The following is a 20,496-nucleotide window of genomic DNA, read 5'->3' as shown; positions in this document are numbered from 1 at the left end:
GAAAGAAAGTGAAGAAAAAATGCCCGCCAGGGGGGATCCGAACCCACGACCTCCAGAATACCGGTCTGGTGCGATAACCACTACGCTACCGGCGGGGCGATTTTCCCATTCACTTTCTGGGGTATTTATGTTAGGTATGTTTGTTTCCTGTGCTTGGGGGTGGTAGCCAGCGCCATTCGGACTAATCAGGGTGAAGTTGACCTTCTTTTTAACCCCCGGGTCGTGACTCGAGTGTCTACGACATGTCCAGAGTGGTCGACCAGCTTTGAACCCTCTTAAGCTCCCTTTGGCAACAAGACTGCCAGAACAGAGGCCCTCGCTATCCATGTAGCGAATCAGAATAGGTAATGAGGGGCTCGTTGAAAATAACACAGAAATAAGGGTTGGCAGTCGAGAAAACCTCGGAAAGCAAAGGGGAGGATGTGGTAGATTATTGAAAGAGATTAAGAATTTGGAAAGAAAGAAAGAAAGTGAAGAAAAAATGCCCGCCAGGTGGGATCCGAACCCACGACCTCCAGAATACCGGTCTGGTGCGATAACCACTACGCTACCGGCGGGGCGATTGTCCCATTCACTTTCTGGGGTATTTATGTTAGGTATGTTTGTTTCCTGTGCTTGGGGGTGGTAGCCAGCGCCATTCGGACAAATCAGGGTGAAGGGGACCTTCTTTTTAACCCCCGGGTCGTGACTCGAGTGTCTATGACATGTCCAGAGTGGTCGACCAGCTTTGAACCCTCTTAAGCTCCCTTTGGCAACAAGACTGCCAGAACAGAGGCCCTCGCTATGCATGTAGCGAATCAGAATAGGTAATGAGGGGCTCGTTGAAAATAACACAGAAATAAGGGTTGGCAGTCGAGAAAACCTCGGAAAGCAAAGGGGAGGATGTGGTAGATTATTGAAAGAGATTAAGAATTTGGAAAGAAAGAAAGAAAGTGAAGAAAAAATGCCCGCCAGGTGGGATCCGAACCCACGACCTCCAGAATACCGGTCTGGTGCGATAACCACTACGCTACCGGCGGGGCGATTTTCCCATTCACTTTCTGGGGTATTTATGTTAGGTATGTTTGTTTCCTTTTCTTGGGGGTGGTAGCCAGCGCCATTCGGACGCCATTCACGACCCGGGGGTTAAAAAGAAGGTCCCCTTCACCCTGATTAGTCCGAATGGCGCTGGCTACCACCCCCAAGCACAGGAAACAAACATACCTAACATAAATACCCCAGAAAGTGAATGGGAAAATCGCCCCGCCGGTAGCGTAGTGGTTATCGCACCAGACCGGTATTCTGGAGGTCGTGGGTTCGGATCCCACCTGGCGGGCATTTTTTCTTCACTTTCTTTCTTTCTTTCTTTCCAAATTCTTAATCTCTTTCAATAATCTACCACATCCTCCCCTTTGCTTTCCGAGGTTTTCTCGACTGCCAACCCTTATTTCTGTGTTATTTTCAACGAGCCCCTCATTACCTATTCTGATTCGCTACATGCATAGCGAGGGCCTCTGTTCTGGCAGTCTTGTTGCCAAAGGGAGCTTAAGAGGGTTCAAAGCTGGTCGACCACTCTGGACATGTCGTAGACACTCGAGTCACGACCCGGGGGTTAAAAAGAAGGTCCCCTTCACCCTGATTAGTCCGAATGGCGCTGGCTACCACCCCCAAGCACAGGAAACAAACATACCTAACATAAATACCCCAGAAAGTGAATGGGAAAATCGCCCCGCCGGTAGCGTAGTGGTTATCGCACCAGACCGGTATTCTGGAGGTCGTGGGTTCGGATCCCACCTGGCGGGCATTTTTTCTTCACTTTCTTTCTTTCTTTCCAAATTCTTAATCTCTTTCAATAATCTACCACATCCTCCCCTTTGCTTTCCGAGGTTTTCTCGACTGCCAACCCTTATTTCTGTGTTATGTTCAACGAGCCCCTCATTACCTATTCTGATTCGCTACATGCATAGCGAGGGCCTCTGTTCTGGCAGTCTTGTTGCCAAAGGGAGCTTAAGAGGGTTCAAAGCTGGTCGACCACTCTGGACATGTCGTAGACACTCGAGTCACGACCCGGGGGTTAAAAAGAAGGTCCCCTTCACCCTGATTAGTCCGAATGGCGCTGGCTACCACCCCCAAGCACAGGAAACAAACATACCTAACATAAATACCCCAGAAAGTGAATGGGAAAATCGCCCCGCCGGTAGCGTAGTGGTTATCGCACCAGACCGGTATTCTGGAGATCGTGGGTTCGGATCCCACCTGGCGGGCATTTTTTCTTCACTTTCTTTCTTTCTTTCCAAATTCTTAATCTCTTTCAATAATCTACCACATCCTCCCCTTTGCTTTCCGAGGTTTTCTCGACTGCCAACCCTTATTTCTGTGTTATTTTCAACGAGCCCCTCATTACCTATTCTGATTCGCTACATGCATAGCGAGGGCCTCTGTTCTGGCAGTCTTGTTGCCAAAGGGAGCTTAAGAGGGTTCAAAGCTGGTCGACCACTCTGGACATGTCGTAGACACTCGAGTCACGACCCGGGGGTTAAAAAGAAGGTCCCCTTCACCCTGATTAGTCCGAATGGCGCTGGCTACCACCCCCAAGCACAGGAAACAAACATACCTAACATAAATACCCCAGAAAGTGAATGGGAAAATCGCCCCGCCGGTAGCGTAGTGGTTATCGCACCAGACCGGTATTCTGGAGGTCGTGGGTTCGGATCCCACCTGGCGGGCATTTTTTCTTCACTTTCTTTCTTTCTTTCCAAATTCTTAATCTCTTTCAATAATCTACCACATCCTCCCCTTTGCTTTCCGAGGTTTTCTCGACTGCCAACCCTTATTTCTGTGTTATTTTCAACGAGCCCCTCATTACCTATTCTGATTCGCTACATGCATAGCGAGGGCCTCCGTTCTGGCAGTCTTGTTGCCAAAGGGAGCTTAAGAGGGTTCAAAGCTGGTCGACCACTCTGGACATGTCGTAGACACTCGAGTCACGACCCGGGGGTTAAAAAGAAGGTCCCCTTCACCCTGATTAGTCCGAATGGCGCTGGCTACCACCCCCAAGCACAGGAAACAAACATACCTAACATAAATACCCCAGAAAGTGAATGGGAAAATCGCCCCGCCGGTAGCGTAGTGGTTATCGCACCAGACCGGTATTCTGGAGGTCGTGGGTTCGGATCCCACCTGGCGGGCATTTTTTCTTCACTTTCTTTCTTTCTTTCCAAATTCTTAATCTCTTTCAATAATCTACCACATCCTCCCCTTTGCTTTCCGAGGTTTTCTCGACTGCCAACCCTTATTTCTGTGTTATTTTCAACGAGCCCCTCATTACCTATTCTGATTCGCTACATGCATAGCGAGGGCCTCCGTTCTGGCAGTCTTGTTGCCAAAGGGAGCTTAAGAGGGTTCAAAGCTGGTCGACCACTCTGGACATGTCGTAGACACTCGAGTCACGACCCGGGGGTTAAAAAGAAGGTCCCCTTCACCCTGATTAGTCCGAATGGCGCTGGCTACCACCCCCAAGCACAGGAAACAAACATACCTAACATAAATACCCCAGAAAGTGAATGGGAAAATCGCCCCGCCGGTAGCGTAGTGGTTATCGCACCAGACCGGTATTCTGGAGGTCGTGGGTTCGGATCCCACCTGGCGGGCATTTTTTCTTCACTTTCTTTCTTTCTTTCCAAATTCTTAATCTCTTTCAATAATCTACCACATCCTCCCCTTTGCTTTGCGAGGTTTTCTCGACTGCCAACCCTTATTTCTGTATATATATATATATATAGACGTATATGTATATATATATTGTCACCTGCACAAGAAGTTCGACGACGAGGACGAGGAGGGGGGTGTCTCGGGCAGTTGTGCGCAAGAGCACGTTGAGCGAGCTGGGCGAGCTAGAACTCCAGTCTGGAGTGACGCCAAGCCAAGGCTGCGAACGCACACGTTTTGCATCACTCTGCCTTGACGCCGACTGTTATATTATAGCAGGCATCCTGCCTCTTATGCGCTGTTGCAAACAGTCAAGGACCACCATTGGCGCCGACTCATAAGGTTCGTCGACCCCGGCATCCTCCTGCCTCGTCGCCCGGCCGATCGTCTTCTTCGGTCCAGCAAGTAGGCCTTAAAACGACAAGTAGGCCTTAAAACGACTCACCTTAAAACGACGAGCGGAAATCGTCTTACTAAAATCATACACAAATTTGACGGAACCAACGAGCAACTTCTATCATGACTCCGGGAACTTTACCTATCACAGGGTACTCAGGAGCCCCTCCCTGCCTACGAGGGCTCTGAAAACGCAGACATGCACCACGCAATCACGGTTTCGGAGGTTCGCACCGCATTAATCAAAATTCGGCTGGGCTAGGCAAGTGGGGAAGACAGCGTTACCAACCAGCTCCTTCGCTACCTGGATGATCAATCCATCGAGATCTTAACGCGCTATTAAAATCATCACTGGGAAGCCGGTACCATCCCCCCGAATTGAAGCACGCAAAGGTCTCACTAATTCATAAAAACGGCAAGCCTCTCGACCTCGCGAATCTCCGGCCCATCTTTCTCACCTCTTGTGTAGGAAAGGTCCTTGAACATGTCATTCAGGCAGGCTTGTTACAGCATCTCACCCACGCAGGATAACTCCCCCGCACCATGTTCGGCTTTCGGGCCGGACTCTCCACTCGGGACGTTCACCTCCAACTAAAGCCCGACATTATACCTCCTCAGTCTCGTGTAGACTCTGCAGTGATACTCGCCCTCAAATTTCGAAAGGCTTTCGACCGAGTATCACACAAAGCCATTCTGCAAAACCTGACAGCCCTTGCCCCGGGGGGGCTCGTGCTTACAATTACATTCGCGATTTCCTTACCGATCGCACTGCACTTCGGATCAAGGACCTACGCTCTGACATAATACACCTTCCCTCAATAGGCACCCCAAAGGGTGCTGCATTGTCGCCAATGTTATTCAATATAAGGATGTTGAATCTCCCCCAGCAGTTGAATAACATACAATCCCTGCATCACAGTCTTTATGCCGACGACATCACCTTGTGGGCGAAACGGGGCAAGTGATGGGCAAATTGAGGATACACTTCAACAGAGATCAGTTATCGTTGCTGCCTACGCCTGTGGCATTGTACTTGAATGATCAAACCAAAAACGGAGCAACTAATTCTTTGTGCTAAACGTACCAGCAGAGGCACATCTCCTCTGAAAAATAACAATCCTGGTTCAAGAACAACCCGTTCCCCAAGTGCAACCCCTGAACATCATATGCCTATACATACAGAGCAACCGTGCTAATACCAGGTTCATAGCACGCCTCACTTCCCAGGTCAATCAAAGTATCAATCTCATGGGTCGTATATCTACCCGAGATCAGGGGCTCAAACAGCCAAACCGCCTTCGGCTCATACAGGCTTTCATTATTATTCGCATCACTTACTCTCTTCCCTACTTTCTCCCTTCCCCCACGAAATTAGCTAAAAGAATTGTTTAATTAAAAACAATTTGAAAGAGCGCTGCAGATACCTCAGAGCACATCCACTGCCCACCTGGAACACCACCGAAGAGTTGATTGAGGCGTCAAATGACCCTACTGTTTTCTTTAACGTTTGCTCAGATTTCGCGCTGTGTCGGATTGTTCAACATCCCACACGTGTCGCAGCATCAAGGTCTCCCGTGCTTGATATAATCCTCACGTCATCATCCGATAGAGAGAGAGAGAGAGAAAAACTTTATTTATGGCCAGCAGGTAGTGGGAGATCGGGCTGCGCAGAGCCTCCACATCCCGCCCACGTTCACGACGTCTTCGGGACTAGGCCCCGCCGGCGTCGGCGTGAGCGGTGCGCGAAAGGTACTCGGGAGTTCGTCCTTTTCCTCCCCGTCTGCGACTCGCTCCGCGTCTGCCTGGCGGGAGCACCCTCGAGCTGCTGGACGGCAAGAGTTTGTGCGACCAGGTACCTCGAATACACGGCACTCGTTATGGTGTCCGGCAGCCGGCTGTAGAGGTCGGCTACTTCGACGGGGTGCACTGCTCAGACCCACAGGATGTGGGCCAGAGTTGCGCGATGTTGCCCGCACACACTACACACGTCACTGGCGTACACGTCCGGGCACACGTGACGCGCGAGCGCCGGCGTGATCACTGACTGTGTTTGTAGTTGGCGTAGTAGCACTGCCTGCTGTCGTGTAAATTCCGGGTGTGGCGCCGGAGCGGTGCGCCGGCCGAGCCGGTACCACTGTAGCACCTCCCCGTACGTGAGCAGGGGCTCCGGGTCCAACTCCACGTCGTCGTTGTCGTCTTCGTCGTCGTTGTCTTCGCATTGGCCTCCCTCTGTCGCGGAGCTCGGCAGGGGGAAGAGACCACCGCCGCGCGGTTGGTCAGTCCTCGCGCGGCTGCGTCCGCCGTCTCGTTTAGGTTGGGCAGACCGTCGCCCACGTTGCCTCTGATGGTGTGCGCCGTGAACCACCGAAGGTGGGTGGCCGGCACCGCTCCACTGATCACCGTACTGCACTTCACCGCGCGCACTGCACTTTCACATACGTTGTTCTTAGCGTAGTTCGCGATGGCCGACCGCGAGTCACTGTGCACTGTGGTGCACTGCGGATCCGTCAGCGCCAGCGCGATCGCCGTCTCCTCCGCCTGGTGGGCGGACGGCATGCGGACGCTGCGGGCGCTGTATATTTCTCCCGTGGTGGCGCGGACCACCACTGCTACGTAGGCGTCTGGTCGGTCGGTGTATCGGGCGGCGTCCACGTACAGGACGCCCGTGTCGTTGGCGCGCGTTGCCGCGAAAGCGCAGGCCCTCGCCTCTCTGCGACCGCGGTTGCGCTCGGGGTTGACGTTGCGGGGAAGCGGGAGGATCCGGAGTCGCCTCATCACCTCCGGCTGGAGCTGCTGCCGCTGCTCTTGCTGCGCTGTCTCGTTCTGCTGCGACGACGTGCCCGCCAGCCCGAAGCGTTCCAGGATACGCCTTCCCGAGCTCGTGGTGGCGAGGCGCTCGAGTTGCGCCGTTCGTTGGGCCTCGCTGATCTCCTCGAGGGTGTTGTGCACCCCGAGCTCGAGCGGCCCGGCGGTGCTGGTGCTATTTAGCAAGCCCAGGGCCGTCCTGTACGCCTTGCGGATGGCCGCGTTGATGCGGTCCCTCTCCTGGCGCAGCCAGAAGTGGCACGCCCCGACGTAGGCGACGTGGCTCATCGCGAAGGACTGGAGCAGGCGGAGGAGGCTGGCCTCCTTCATTCCGTTGTGCCGCGTCGACACCCTCCGGATGAGTCGGGCCACCGCGACGATCTTGGTGACGAGGCGGTCCACCACGGTCTTGTTGCTTCTGCTGCCTCGATGTGCATGCCGAGGACCCGGGGAGTGGCGACCCTGGGGATGACTGTGCCGTCCCTCGTTCGTATTTTGATGTTTGCCGATTCTTCTGCTTCTTTATTGCGGTACCTGCCCGGCAGTGGGACGATCAGCAGCTCCGACCTCTGCGGCGAGCACGGCAGTCCCGTGCCAATGAGCTGGTCTTCGATGGCGTTCACCACTGCCTGCAACGCGTCCTCGATGTGTCCGTTGCTGCCCCCGGGGACCCACAGCGTGATGTCATCCGCGTAGGTGGTGTGGCGGACCTGCTGGATATCCGAGAGCCTGCGCGCCACGCCGATCAGGACTAGGTTGAAGAGCAGCGGTGATATCACCGAGCCCTGGGGGGTTCCCGTGCTCCATAGCTTCTTGGGTGGCAGCTGTGGGTCGCCCGCATGTATTGCTATGGTTCGTTCCGAAAGAAAGTCCCGAATATATTCATAAGACCTTCTGCCCATGCCGAGGTTGCTGACCTTCGCGAGGATGGCGAAATGCTTGACTTTGTCAAACGCACACTGCAGGTCCAGCCCCAGCACGACCCTGTTATCGTGGGTGCGTACGGACGTGTCCAGAATGTCATGTTGTAACTGAATCATTGCTTCTTGTGTGCTCAGTCTCTCCCGGAAGCCGAGCATGGTGTCCGGGTAGAGTCTCTCCCATTCTAGGTATTTCTGCCACCTGTCGTTCAGCATGTGTTCCAGGATCTTCCCCACGCATGACGTTAGGGAGATTGGGCGCAGGTTCTCTATGCTCGGCGGTTCGCCCGGCTTTGAAATGAGTACCGTCTGCGCCGTCTTCCGCTGCTTCGGTAGTGTTCCCGAAGGCCAACAGCGGTTGAAGTATGTCGTCAAGGACGCGATGGCCCCGTCGCCGAGGTTTCGTAGGGCCTTGTTCGTTATCCCGTCCGGTCCGGCCGCCGACTTGGAATTGATGCTCTAGAGCACAGCCCGGACCTCCCACTCCTCGATGTCGCGGTCGAGAGCCGGGTTGTCCATGCCCGCGTATTCGCCGTGTCGTTCAACGGGGGTGCTTGGGTGTACTTGGTATCTATGCGGTTTCTCGTCTCTTCTTCTCCCAGCGCTTTTGTTGCTGCGTGTATGACCTGCGCGAGACGGTGTTGCTGGTAGCCCTTGGCGCCGGTCTCGTCCAGGAGGTGGCGGAGTAACTTACACGTTCTCCCCTTTTGGAGTTGGTCGTCCGCTTCGTTGCGCACTGCGTGCCAGGGTTAGGAGCAGAGCTCCCTGCTGTACTTCTCGATTTCGCTACCGAGCGTCGCTATTCTCTTCATCACCCGATATTGCGTCACTAGTAACGCACGTTCCTGGCCTCAGTGATCATGAAGCATTGCATTTCACCAAATCTGTTCCTTCAACCTCTGCTAGCAATCGCGCGAAGTATATCAGGAATTACAACAAAGGTAATTTTGATGCTATAAATGCTGACCTTTTTTGTTTTCTACACACGTTCTTGCTAACCTGCAATGAGTTACCGATTGAAGAAGTTTGGGCCTCTTTCAAAGAAAAAGTCATGTATCTGATAAACAAATACATTCCCCTAAGAAGAGTACTTCAAACCTCTCACTATCCTTGGTGTAACAAGTTTCTTAAGCGCTTATCCAATAAGAAACGGCGTTTTTTTCGCGCAAGGAAAAAAATGCCAAAGTTCACACGATGGGCCGCGTACAAGCGGGAAACCAAAGTTTATTCGAATCCCATCGAGAACGCCAAATTTGTCTTTATTTTTTGGTCAGACCCTTCCGTCAATCCTTCCAACTAATCCAAAGCGCTTTCGGAACGTTATAAAGAGTAAAAACAATACGATTATAACCCTTGTTATAAGCTCCAGTGAGCACGTTCCCAATCAGCACGGGGCGTCACTACTTAAGAAAACATTTACCCACTTATTCAACAATTCGTTATTTCTAATGAGCCTTTCGCTCCCCAACCCAATTACCCCCCATGGATTTAAATGTTGTTGACTATGCTGGGACTAGAACTATCATTAAGGGACTTAAGCGGTCATCTTCCTGTGGCACTAATGGAATTCCATCAAAATTTCTTGAAAGCACTTTAGAATACAGTTTAATAATAGTGCATTGCATCTTCAACAAATCAAATTACTAAGAATGATTGCCTACTGATTGGAAAACAGTCAAAGTATTTCCGCTTCACAAATCAGGAGACTTGCGAAACCCATCTAACTACTGGCCAATCTCACTCACATCTGTGCCATGCAAAACTTTTGACCACATCATTTTTACGCATCTGGTTACTTTCTTGAATCAAATAATTTTTTCCATCCATTTCAGCATGGTTTCCGAAAACATTATTCGTGTGAAAAGCAACTTCTCACGTTCAAGAACGATTTGCAATCATTTCTCGACACCGAATTCCAAACCGATTGTGTTTTGCGATTTTGCTGAATCTTTCGAGCCATCTAACGATAACTACTAGTCCTAAAAGTCAGTCGGTTAAACATTCATGCTCAAGTCTTGCAATGGATTATTGCCTTCCTAACTAACCGAACTCTGTGTGTGCTCGCTAATAAACAAACTCACCTTCAACTCCCATCAGTTCTGGTGTGTCTCAAGGCTCTGTTGTAGCAGCATTGCTTTCTTAATCTACATCAATGACCTCCCTGGTAATCTATCCAGTTTCGCAGATGATTGTGTTGTGTACCGCAAGGAAACTACTAACTGAGGTATTGCAGCACTAGAGACAGACCTCGATAATATCACTGCTTTGTGCACGCTCCGGCATATGGATCTGAACATTTCTAAATGTAAATGAATGATAATGTCAAGCAACCAATCATCCTGTCCAAACTATTTTCTTAACAATATACGTAGTTTCATACACATACCTTCGTATACATGTATCTAATAATCTATCCTGAAAACGGCATGTCGAGTTGACAGTTCCAATCGAAACGTCTGTTTGGATACTTTAAACGAAACTTCCACCTTGCACCGCCTTTACTGAAAAAAACAATTCTATTTTTATAACGTTCAAACTGTCCTATAATACGCCTCTTTTGTTTGGGACTCAGGTTTCGTCACCCTAATCAATAGCTTAGAAAGTGTTCAAAACCGCTCAGTCCGCTTCATTCTTTCCGGGTACAACCACACAGCCAGCGTTACTAACATGAAGGCCACACTTAAAATTCCCTCTCTTCCCTCTCGCAGAAAGCTTTCTCGAATGTGCATCTTTCACAAGATATATTATCACAACCATCTTCTGCAATCGCGTAGACAGCTTTCCCTGCACTCCGTCGCACATACCTAACCAGTTCTCTCTGCTGAGCTTGGTGGGGTAATCTGCCATTTCTCTGTTGAGGACTGCAATACCCCGAGCTAGCTTCTTGTTTCTCCGCTGGCGCTTGCACCACCTCTTGAGCGAATGCCGAGCCTCCCACATGTGGAACAGCCGCCTGAGGCTCCTGATGGACCCGCTGGGTAGCAAGGCGGCAACGAATTGCAACCTCACTAAGGTTCTGAATACCTACGACAGAGACGGCCGCAAGCTCTTCGCAGACCTGACGGCGGGTTACCTCAAGACCGATAACGGTAAGTTACAGATCCCTAAGACGTACGACGGCCCGGGGAACGACAAACTCGATGAGCCGTTCACGCTGGCGGAACTCTGGAATGCCATCTGGCGCACCATTTCCACCACGCCACAAATAACCAGATAAACCTTGTCGATGCAAGTGAGGAACCAATATGCTTCAATAATTCCACAGCAGCCCTAAATGAATTCTTAACATCCGTGTTCCACGTTTCTAATACTTGTGCTATAGAACCTTTGCACAATTTCTTCTCCAAAAAAATTCCCGAAATACAAATAACCATGGATGGCATATCTAACTTAATCCGCTCTCTTAAATTATCGCCATCAGCAGGCTGTGACGACATCAATGCAAAATTACCTAAAGGTACTATAAATATCTCTAGTCAATGTCTGTACCTTACATTCAAGCAATCCTTAAGCTCAGGAACCTTGCCTGACGGTAGCAGAAAAGCGAAAATAGTCGCTATTTTTAGAGGTAGGCGCAACAGACATTCTAAATTACCGCCCAATTTCTCTTTCCAGTGTTCCTTGCAAGCTCCTCGAGCACATCATAGCATCTAAAGTAATTGATTCCTTTAAAAATAAATTTTTCTTACCTCTTACAACACGGCTTTCGTAAATCTCTGTGTTGCGAAACTCAATTAGCCGAATTCACGTACTACCTACTACAAAACATGGACGACAACGTTCAAATTGATGCAATATTCTTGAATTTTTCTAAGGCCTTCGACTGCGTTTCTCACAACCATCTGCTTGCAAAACTACCTTCTCTTGGTATCAGCACAAACATTACAAATGGGCTTGAACATTTTGTAACAGGACGCGTCCTGTTTACCTGCGCCAACAATTTGCTGTCAGTTCTTACCAGTGTAACCTCAGGTGTTCCCCAGGGCGCACGCTTATCCCACTGTAGTTTTTGATTTACGTAAACGACCACCCTACCACCATAACATCAAAATTGCTCCTTTTTGCTGACCATTACGTCCTTTGTAACCTGCCACTTACATTTAATCACACTATCGCTCTGCAACATCATATAGACACCATCGCTGCCGGGTGCGAGAAATGGCATATGTCTTGTGGGGCTCCTGGCGCCCATACCATTGCGGGATCGCTCGATTTGTGCAGTTGCGCGGCGCCTTTCCCCTCTCTCCCGGAATTGCGGGTTCATCTCGGTGCCTCTGTGTAAGGCCGTGCCTACCATTCGGCGATCACGCCGTGCGGTACGCGCCTGTGAGCGAACGGGCCGCCTCTTCCTCGCTGCCTTTGTCTGCGGTTGTGCTTCCGCTTCCAGCGTTTTCCGAGCCCTATGGCTCGCCAGGCGATTACTGTGTGTGGTCAGACATCGCATACCGACGCCAGCCCAAAGCCTCCCGCTACAGCGAGCGCTTACGGAAGACGGCCTGGTCTAATTCTCTTCCACAGCCAAGATCGCATGCACGCGGTGAGCCACGTAATCGGGCGTGAAGAAGCTGCGGAGAGCGCTCTCCCCAAACCAGTAGCGGCTAAGGCACACTCCGTCGGCGGAGTTCTTTTCGGAGGGTCACGTGATGCCAAGGGCACGGCGCAGCTCAAAATTTATTGCAACGGCGGTCCGCTCGACGGGACGAGGATGAGCTTGCTCTAAAACATTACGCCTGCTGCCATCGCAGGTTCAACAACTTCGAGCAGAACCCCTTAGCTGCTGTCCTGACTGTGATCCCAAGTACAACGCCGAAAACACATTGTCAGCTCGGACCGACCTCAGCCCTCCAAGGAGAAAATATTCTTTTCAGATGGTACACGGATCGACGGAGGGATTGTCGCCGAGCAAGTGTGTCGCACCGTTCTCTCATTAGCATCATTTAATGAGTACGACAGAGATAATACAGGTAATAAAGACGAAAGTCCTTCGTGGGCTACTCAAAAGTGAGGATTTCGGTATGCCTGTCTGCTTTCCCTCGATTTTACTGCCGTATCGAAAGGTAAGCGAATTGTTGAAAGAGATATTTATACAGGCAAAACATTTCCGTACTACCAGATCGGGTGGCAGTGCTCATGCTTGTCAACTATGTTGAGCAAAAATACAACATTTTGCGAAGCGGAAATAAGTGAAAATACAACATTTCGCGAAGTGTAAATGTCGCGCACAGACCGAAACTACATACACGAGCCCCAGATCTAAAGGACATGGCGCGTTCATGTTTCACCGGAATCGGCCTCCATGATGCTCGCTGTGCGGCGTACTCCTGAAACCCAACTCTGCACGGCCGATGAGCAGTGAATGGCAGGAGAGCCGGCCGATTGAGTCCCCTTCCAAGCCCAAATGAAAAAGCACCATTTTTATAACGTTGCGCTCGTTTCGTTAAATAAGTCATTTAGCTTATCAAAAGTGCATATGTTTGCGGTTCTACCGCAAACATATGCACGACCAGCTAACGGATCTTTCGCGACGTACGGGACAATAAACTCCCAAGGTGACGGAGATGGGGTAGCGGAGGGAAGCGGCGGAGGATTTCACACACGGAGCGCACTGTAGAGGGCGCGGCAAAGTTACCCGGCGTTGCCCGCGCGGAGGTGCCTGCTCGCTGGCGGGCGCGTCGGCGGTACGGCTTTGTCCTCTGCTTTAACGACTGTTGTTTTTGTCCTGTTCTGGCTTGCTTCGCATCCATTGAGCGCTTCCTTCACATGGCTTGATTAACTTCTTCAACAGCATCTCCTGGGTAACCCGGACCTGACGGAATTAAGTGGTCGTAAGGCAAAAAAACGTTAATGGTTGGTTTGAAGGGCGGGGAACCAAATTGTAGAGACCACATACAGATATCTGGCCTCTAGAGAAACGCCACCTTTTGCGCACTGCTTGCCACGAGTGGGACTCCGTTTTCTAAATTGGTAAATACCAATTCGTTTGTGTTTTAAGAGGTATCGCGAAAGGCGAAAAGAGCAAGTGGTTCTGAAGAAGATCGGGTATAAAACTTTCCCTCAACTTTCTCGCAATTCTCAATCTTACTAAATTAAATAGTTTTAATGGGCATAAATCGGAATCAGTAAGCTCACATGCCGAGTTGTTTCAGGGTCTGCGCTTGTGTCGCGTGGTGGAGTAGCCACAAGCTAGCACATCATCACGGCTGTCTTCCGCTATCTCACCCTTCGAAAGACGCCCCTCTCCGTTTTCTTTCTGCCTACTCACTGCCGGGGTACAGCGGCGGCGTACACCACTCTCGCCCGGCCGTGGCCAATGCTGCTGCAGCGTTCGGGACCCCCCCACCGCAATTGGAGGTAACAGCTGGCAGAACCTGTGGTTTCACTCTTTGTAGAGCCACTTGTGTGAATACAAGTGATATCGCATGGGAAGTTGTTGGGGGTGTCGTTTAAAGCTTCACTTTCCAATAATCTTCACAGCGTGAATCGATGCCAATTTTTTCTGAACGCCATCGTTAAGGACAAAATTCTGATGCCGCAACACGCGACTTATCGTGCCCTCGGCATTACATCAACGCCATTAAGCCCTAACGTGTCGACAACGATCGTGTAATGTGCTGCGGGTGAGCTGAACAAAGAACAGCGGTGCGTTTTGGTGAAGACGGAACGCGGACGCAAGACATGCGCTGTTCTCCAGTACCAGACGACACGCCTCGTCCTTAAATGTCAACAAGGCCTGCAAGTTAACCTCCCGCCGAACGAGGTGAGAATGCTACATGCGCGCTTGACATCTATTCAAAAGGAGCCCGACAGCGTCAACGACGAGGTCGAGCCTCTCATTTCCGAGGACGTCCTGGAGGAAGAATACACAAAAGTATTGGAATGCAAGGTCCTCGGGGACGAATTCTTTGGAGGGCTGGTGCAACAGATTAATTTCGGCCCAAGACAAGACTCTCCAGATAAAATAACGGCAACTCAAGCAATATGAGGAACGAACGGTGATCGATGTCAACCGCTTAAGTCACAATGAATTAACGAAAATTACCAAGAATCAAGCTTGGTAAGTTCAGCGTACGGCGGCGTGGCCGCGGAGCGGCAGCCCTTCTGGGAGCTGTTAGAGCAGGTGGTGGGCAAACACCAACATCTTTACACACTGGACACGTTCCACTACCAGAAAGAATCATAGGTGACGCAGCTGCCGTGCTGACCGGTCTGCCGGGAACGTCCCGTTGATTCAATGACGCGATGCAGTTTCTGAAACATAGCTTCGGAAACGAAGAGCTCCCAATTAAGAAGCACATGAACAAGCTCATCGACATACAGCCTGTGTGTGCCTCGGACGATTTGCGTGGACTTCGTCGTCTGCACGACACTGTGTCAGCGCATGTCAAGAACTCGTGACCCTCGGCCGAATAATTGACACCTTCGGCTGTATGCCGCTTCCATTCTTGCAGAGGGGGATTGCGAGAAACACTCTGCATGACTTCAGCCACAAAGGCGTAGTGGAAACGCGAAGTGCACCTCCGAATCACAGCGAAACACAGACGGCTCATCTCTAACGACGGAGGGAAAGGAGAAGGGTGCCGTTTGCACATTTTCAAGGCTGTTATGCTTTCCGCGAGTTGAAGTAGAAAGCCGCGAAAACTTTGCTGCGCTGCCGTGAATGAACGTGAAACCACTCGTGAGGCACACCACCAAAGGAGACCCGAAATCGCACACAAAAAACCAACAAAAGCAAGCTCTATCAGCTGCAATGCAACAAAAAAAACTAACCCAAGAATAGTGTTTTAACATGTTAAAATATATTTGGACTCTTGATTTTTGCAATATACATGAAACACTGCAGTCACCATAGAAAAAAATTGGCCTTAGAAAAAAAAACGCCATGCTGAGCGCACCACAATCGTACTCGTGGCGCCACCTGGCAGTATCCCTGGGTGCGCACGTCCGTCTGTTTCCCTCTGCCAGTGCCAGGTGGCGCCAACACTTTTCCCACTATTACATTCGCCCGCGTGTACCGCAGTTCCTATTTCCTTTTTCTATTAAGGTGCGTGGCAACGAAATTGTACTCCTTCGTGCATTACTGTATACATTCTGTGAGGAAGTGCAGATATCTCTGGAAGGAACGTATCCAGATGACGCGGTTTTCCACCCTAAAGGGACCGCAGAAGACTATCGTCTTGCGGCGACATTCGCAGCGAAGCAAGCAGATACGCAGCCATTTTTTGTGTTTGAAAACGATAAAACACAAAGTGAAAAACTAGTCCAGACACTCTCCGTGTATATCCTAATGTGCTTAAACATCATATTTTATAGCCGGCATTCGTGGGCCTGGCTGAATTAGAAAGCCTTCATGTAATCCTAACCTTCCCTTTGAGCATGTCAACAATCAAAGTCCTTCACTTCTACTTTCATAACACCACATCAGGATTAATAAAAGGCCATCTGGACAGCCAGCGCGCGTGCCCATCACGAACATCCACTGACCTCAATACTGCACCCAGCTTTTTGACTACACGCCGTCCAATCCAAGATCAAAGCTCTCCCAGATGATGGCAATACATCTCAGTCGGACGCTCCCCGATCACGAGCAACCTGACGGCGTCCAACAAGAATGTCTTGATGCAACCAAGCGCATTCACGCACTGACGGACGGACAGTTATGCAACCGACTGCGATGCTGCTTGCTGCACCAACAACAAGGCGATAGTTTTTTAAGAGGCCAATTCATTATAATTCGTTTTATTTCAGTCTAACCCAGTCTAATCCACCTCACTCCTGACGTCTCTGGTGTGGCGGTACGTTCACACCACTACCTCTGCTCGACGCAGCTGTCGTCCGACTGCTCGACGCGCCCCGTCACGGCGTGTCATGACCATCGTCACCAGGAAGTTCATATTCATCATCCTGTTTTGCGTCCAAGGCAGGGTAGGGACCTCTCCCCTTGATTTCCAACTGCTCCTATCATTCGCTAACCGTTTTCATTTTTGCTACCAGATCTTCTTATTTTATTTGCTTTGTCGAGTAACCACTCCGCGACATAGGTGGAGCATAAGTTGTCAGCTCCCCACAATACATGCCCAGCCAAACTCCACCTGCTCCTCTTGATTTTTGCTCTCTAATCCAACGTGCTCGCTTCTTATCTCCAAACATTACTCCCAGCAGTTTTCATTTCGTTGGTCGTCGCGCCTATCTGACTTTCGTGCGTTGACAGCTGCTTGGGACGCTAGCGCATGGCTTGCAGACGAGAAAAAAAGATGTAATGGAAATGGCGGCGACGACATATCGACATTGGTGGGCAGCAAAGCAGCTACACGCAGCCAAAGCCGCTGCTAAAACGCTCTAAATTGACCACGCAAAGCACGGTTGGCTCGGTGTGTGAGCGGCCCGCATGAATCGCAGTGTTGGAGCCACTAAGGCCGGAATAATGCATTCGAATCGGACCATCGGACCATGGACATCGTGGGGGAGATGCAGGAGGTGGTCGCACTTCTTGAGATATGTATCAATATATCTTCCACAAGGTTTTTATTTAGTTTAAGTGGAAAGTGGTATTATGGTTTCCTTTCTTACGCATGAAGGGTCCCCCTGGGAGCCTTATATTAGCTTTTACTGCAAAATGTTTTTAGGGCTCGAACAATCATTAGAGTACCTGTCGGCAAACTGAGGCACTCAACTGACATCTATCGTGAACGGAGAGAAAAGCAGAAGAGCTCACCGTTTTAACTGAAGTATTGCACTATACTCAATGCTATTTGGGATTTTAATAGAAGGCAAACGGTTATCGTTTTCTTTAGAGAGAAGTAGCCATTGCTGAGCCATTTTCGATCTTGTGGCGCTTTCATGTCTACGTGACCAAAACATCGCGCCATCATCGGGCAGAAGGATCACGTACAAAATCATTCGAAACACTTCCACACAGTTAGGTACTTCCGCTTAAGAGAAGCAGTAGAAACTAGTCGTGTGCTTTCCCAGTAGGGCGGCTGGTGGCCGGACACTTTTTTCATCCGATTGCACCATGGAAAAAAGAGTTGAGTTGGGATACTTTTTTGTGGTGTGCGCATATAGACAGAGGGCGAAGATGGACAACGGTTCTCGCTTCCACTCTCGGATACGTCTGCTGATGGTACTGAAAAATACGCAAAACATCGGACAGAAAGAGCAACTAAAGCAAACCATCGCAACAGGGGCTCTAAAGACAAAGTACAACTTCGTTCGATAAGAAAGAGCTATACGCTGGTAGCTCAGTCAGCCCCATTCTATTAGCGATACACCCTTTTTTACCTAAAAAACGAAAGAAATAATAAAAACCCATATTCCACGCCCTAGTGTATTATTATGAGCGGAGTGAATTGTAATGAACCAGAACTATAATATCGAAGAAAGCTCACACTAAAGCGTAAGACTTGAAGGTACACAACCTGTGCGACTCTGTGCGCAACCTTCTGGACCATCACTATGGCTTCATTACAAGATTTTAGTCTATTTGCTTTTTCTTCGCAGCCACAAAGACCTTAACCCGATCCTTGTTGCCATAAATGTGAGCTTCTCTCATTTTTAAGAAGGTAGTCTTTGTTGCGCTTTGGGCGCATACATTTTGGTCTGTCTGTATGTCGGAAAAAATGGAAATAAACTTCGCGCTGCAAGGACGGGACGAAAGAAGAGGACACACCACACAGCGCAGAAAAGAGGACACACCACACATCGCAAAGTTTATTTCCATTATGTCAGACCAACTAGCACGTCAGGATGCTTTACTGTCTGTCTGTCCGTCTGTCTGTCTGTCTGTCTGTCTGTGTCTGTGGATCGACGCAGCCTCCCGGCCAAGCAGACACAGAAAGTGCGCTATAGTCCTATATACTCACAGCGAAATCTGAACCTTTAAGTTCGGTGTCAGTATTCATACTTGTCAACATTGTTGAACAAGAACAAGACATTACGGAAATATAAGGATGAAAATCCAATACATGAGTGATATCTGCAGTGTTTCTTTGTTTAAAAATAGAGGAATGTTTGGTTTTTCCGATAGCAAAAAACATAATATATCAACTGCAGAAACCATTGCCCCCTGTTGCCCGCGCTATGATGCGGGATTTAAAAAAAATCAATACGGCAACAGCAACGAAATGTTCCACTACATAGGTTTCACGCTCCGTTTGAAACGCTCGTGGAGTAGGGAAACGGGGTTATATAAAATACTAGAGGGAACGTAAATTTTGGCGGTCCAACTCCCCGCGAGTGGGACTCGAGTAAATGCGTCGCATATGGGGTGGGTGTATTGCGTTAAGGTTGAGTGTTTGGGGAGTTGGTGGTAGTGAATGCGTTGTATCAGCAGCTTCTTGACGTAGTTTGAATGAGTCGAGGATATAAGGCGCGTTCGTAGCCTCCCATTCTGTGTCGGCTTTGTGGCGCAGTGGGTAGAGCCCCATGTACATTGCGTTCCGCCCCCAGGGTCGAGGGATCGAAACCAGGCGCCGGATAGTATTTTTTTATATAGTGAAAGGAGGGGTGCGGACAACGACGGTGCAGACTACGACGGACGTCAAGGCGGGTGACATTGTGAGTTACTAAGTTGTAGTAGGCTGCCTCTAATCACGTGCGTCTCCGCGGTAAGGCAGCCCCTGCATTGGGGCACCAGACTTGGTGCAGTAAAACGTGGTCAATTGAAATTGCTTTGAGCAAACCACTAGCGTGGTACTTTGGGAAGAACGAGACAGGAGAGGAAAGATTTGAGAGGTTAGCGGGAAAGAGAAGGGAGGCGTTTACTTGCCAGAGGCGCCGGTCGGCTATCGCCTTTTCTTGGCATTTTCAATGAAAGGACCAAATACGGAGCCAATTTTTTTTGGAGGTGTAAGCACGGGACATCACATTGGAGGCGCATACGCTATGACGTGCCTTTCTCGGTCCGAGTAATTGCTGCCATGGATACGGCGAATGTTGAAGTTTTTTGTAACAGTGAAGCAAGCTGCTTAGAAAATCGTAATTTTTCGTGTCCGCAGTTCACAATACCAAGAAATTGCGGAGCGCGGCACGTGAGCACAGGCCTCGCGGCGACCACCAGGCAGTCAACAAAGCTAAGAAAAAGCCCAGCGCTCGAGTGTGTGTGCCTCGCGTCGATCCCCTGCGTACGGTTGTAAATTCAAGCTTACCCACTTACAGAGATTGGTCAAAATTCGCCGAAATAAAGAACTGTAGCCTTTGTCGTAATCGTGGCAACACCTGCTTGGAACGAGTGAGTCACGTCATAGCGCACGTCCCTCCAAGGTAATGTGAAATGATTATCACTTCAAAAAACAAAACAAAGAAGCTCCCACTAATGTACAGTCATAAAGTAAAAGCCATTGCGGAAGTGAAGACGACCGAAATGGGCGGAAATCATGGACTTGAAGCCTCGTGATGGTCGTGAAGCGTGCATACAGCTTCGATTCCTGCAAGTCTTACGCCTTAGTGTGAACTTCCTCCATTTTTAGGCCAATCTTCGCCGATCTCCCTAATCGGGTATGCTTGCCTTTATAAACGAGTGCCGGGGACGCTGGGCGGCCGTGAAAAGCCACGCAAACACGTGTGCTGGGCATTTTCTTGTGTTTTTTAACTGCCGGGCCGTCGCCGCTACGAACGCGCCCACGAGGGCTCGGTACGTTCTTTGTATTTTTAACTGCGGACCCCATACAATAACGACTTGCTCAAAATATTC

The sequence above is a fragment of the Haemaphysalis longicornis genome, unplaced genomic scaffold (assembly GCF_048455015.1).
Source record: "Haemaphysalis longicornis isolate Haplotype H1 unplaced genomic scaffold, Haemaphysalis longicornis Haplotype H1 scaffold_234, whole genome shotgun sequence".
Classification (NCBI taxonomy): Eukaryota; Metazoa; Arthropoda; class Arachnida; order Ixodida; family Ixodidae; genus Haemaphysalis; species Haemaphysalis longicornis.
Note: the sequence above shows the minus strand (reverse complement) of the source record.